The sequence below is a fragment of the Phalacrocorax aristotelis genome, chromosome 2 (genome assembly GCF_949628215.1).
Source record: "Phalacrocorax aristotelis chromosome 2, bGulAri2.1, whole genome shotgun sequence".
In the NCBI taxonomy this organism is placed as follows: Eukaryota; Metazoa; Chordata; class Aves; order Suliformes; family Phalacrocoracidae; genus Phalacrocorax; species Phalacrocorax aristotelis.
In genome coordinates this window covers 145,624,235-145,627,385 of record NC_134277.1, presented here as the reverse complement: position 1 = coordinate 145,627,385, position 3,151 = coordinate 145,624,235, and positions in this window count along the sequence as shown.

The following is a 3,151-nucleotide window of genomic DNA, read 5'->3' as shown; positions in this document are numbered from 1 at the left end:
CTGTTTTTTTCAGGCTAACTTTGGGAGGGGCTAGGCAGAAGAGGTAGCTATAAAATAGAGGTATACAGGATTGTTTTGAGAAGCCTTCTTTAGCCCATTATTTCAGCTTTGTGTTGAATCCTAAATAACTTAAGCTTGATAAACCTGTATGAAGGGAAAGTTGTGAGTTCCTGGAAGGCCAAAAGGCAATTTGTGGTGGGGTTTTTTTGGTGGTTCTTTTTTTGTTTGTTTGCTTGGTTTTGTTTAAAGTAGGACCTTAGGTTCAGTTCTTGACACCAACCAGCAAACCTGCAGTAGGTGCAGATGTACACAGACGGCTGGTCTTTTAGCTGGTGTGCGTGCAGTGCCCCTGGGGCAGCAGGGGTCGGTCCAGCTCTGCGAGTTGTCACAGAACCTTTAGCTCTTTTTTAATGGCATTTATTGAAGAGTCTAATTTCTGACTTGAGCTAGTTCTGTGCAGTGGTGACCGCTAAGAGAAGGGCTACACCGGTCTTCAGAAACCTTGATGCTCTCTTGCGCTGAAGTTTGCCTTTACGTTGTGGATATAATTAAAGCACGCTACTAGAAGTACGTATGCCAACTGCATCTGGTAACTGGCATGGCTGAAACTGTTCTGAGACTTTCTTTACTATGTTACTGGAGCCTCTTGACTTCTCTTCAGGGTCCTTTTCTTACCCTTTCATTTTAACTTCCCCTGCTGGAAAACAGGGGGTAGGGAGGAGAAAGAGGTGTCAGGGCTTCAGGTGGTGCGTTAAGTTATGGATCCTGCATCAGGGACTTTTTTAACCCTTTAGTTGGAGGTAAAACTTCTGCCTTTTGGTTGGAAGTGTATTTCACATGAGTGCCAGCTGGTAGGAAGATGTAACTTCTGGCTCTGTAAAGCAAAGATTTCATAGAACTTGATGACCTTTTACTTGAAAGTAAAGAAAATTCTGACATTTGGACTGAACTTGTCAGAACAGTTTTCCAGGCCAGCTAGAAGAGGTACAAAATTGCTTATGCTTTGAAGAGACGGTCTAAGAAATATTTATTACTGGAATTAAATGTGGAAGTAGGAAATGGAGTCAATTATGATAGTGGGAAGCTGGTTACTGTTTTTGCATCTAAAGCTACTGGCTGTCTGTGTTTCAAGAAATACGCATTTCAGTCTACCAGTTGAGGTCTTTCTCTAGGCAAAACATACTGTTGCATGGGGGTTTTTTTGACTAAATACAAATTAAAATTGTCTAAGGTTAATTTCAGTTCTGTTACACAATCTTAAGGTGAGTTGTTTTATGTTAACTTACAGATCAGCTGGAAAACATTATAAATGCTACGGTGATCAGAGCAGAATATTCATTGTACTTAAAGACAGTTTGCCACTAAAAACACCATGGGGCTTGAACACAGTATGTATTTCGGTTTAATTTGCAAAGTGTTACTGTTTATGTTGTAATTGCAATTCAGAATTTTACTCAAAATACAAAAGCTGAATGGTTTCTATATAGTACCGGGAATGAAGGTAGCTCTGTTGTGCTTGATACACCTCTGCAATGCCTCTTGTTGACTGAGGCCACTGCTCTGCTGCCCTGCTAGCTGCAGCAGCTTGAATTTCTTTGATACTGATACATGGGAACAGTGTTTTGTTGTATAATGTAATAACTCATCGTGCATGCCAAACCGTTCCCACCCGCTTTGCCCTGAAGTACTTCCCTCATGCAGCCCTTCAGGCTGCGTACCGCTTCCCAGGGAAGATCCAGGGCTGCAACCCGAGACAACACTGTGTTACTAGTGGTGCCAGTTATTCCTCGGGAATGGGAGGAAACGATTCTACCTTTTCCTCGTGTGTCTCAGCAGCTGCGCAACTGGCTGACATTGGCTCAAAATAAAAGTTGGTGCCCTGGATCCACCATTGGATGTGTTGCCACTTCATGTATTTGGTTCATGGCTGCCCTTTGTGGGGGCGGTGGAGTAGCTTCTTAATGTGTTCCCTAGTGTGCTTATAGGATCATAGAAGCATTTAGGTTGGAAAAGACTGGAGTCCAACTGTGAAACTAACTCTGCCAAGGCCACCACTGAACCATGTCCATGTGTCTTAAATACCTCCAGGGATGGTGACTCTGCCCTTTCCCTGGGCAGCCTGCTCTAGTGCTTTACAACCCTTTTTGTGACTAAATCTTTCCTAATATCCAATCTAAACCTCCTGTGGCACAACCTGAGCCTGTTTCCTCTTGTCCTATTGCTTACACAGGTTTGAACCTCTGTCCTAAAAAAAAATAATAAAAAATCCAAAACTAAACAGAAGCAGATGCTTTAAGAGAGAGGGTGTGCAGTGAAAAAGTCGGGTTTGTAGCTCTACTTACCTCTTGAAAAATCCTGCTTTTCATCCCGGGTAGGCATCACCCTACCAGGTGACTGCCGTGCCCTGGTCTAGTGTGATCTTGTTGATAGGCTCTGCTTTGCTTCCTGACTCCCACAAAGACCACAGGGGACCACACCTTTGGTCTCCTGTTGGAGTAGTGGAGTGGTGGTGCTCTTGTGCCTTTACCAAGGCCTTTAGCAGCAGCTGAAAAGCAAACAGCCCTGAAGAGAAGCCTCTGCTACAGCAAGGCCCAGGTGCTGCCCTCAAAAGGCTCAGTGGCGCTCTGCCTGTCCTGTGGGGCAGCCCTGGTGCGAGGAGCTGGGAGAAGGAGTGGGGTACATTCCAAAGATGGTTTGTCTTGACTGGACTGTAACTGAAGGAGAAAGTGATTTCTGTGACTGCCACTGTCCTCCAGTTCATGCGCTGCAGGAAGGTGTTGGACAATACACATTTAATTTTTCCTTACAGTGGAAGTACTGCGCTCACTGCAGGCTTCTTGCTTATTCTCTGAACTCTTATTTCCTCCCTTTATTAAAATTAAAAATTTCAAGTAAGTAGAGGCACATAATTCACTACAACAATTTACCATTTATAGCTTTAATATGTGATGAGAGTCATGTACTTCAAGTACTCGTCCAGAGGGTTAGGGAAAAGCACAGTCTGTTCCCACCCGCAGCCCATGCCCGATGGGCACCACTTCCCGCTGCTGAGGGGGCGTGGGTTGGCTTGCGGTGCTGGCAGTGCTGCTGCCGAGGGGAGGCAGGTGAAGATCTTTTTAATCCAGACCGTGGGGCTGTTCCCCACACATGG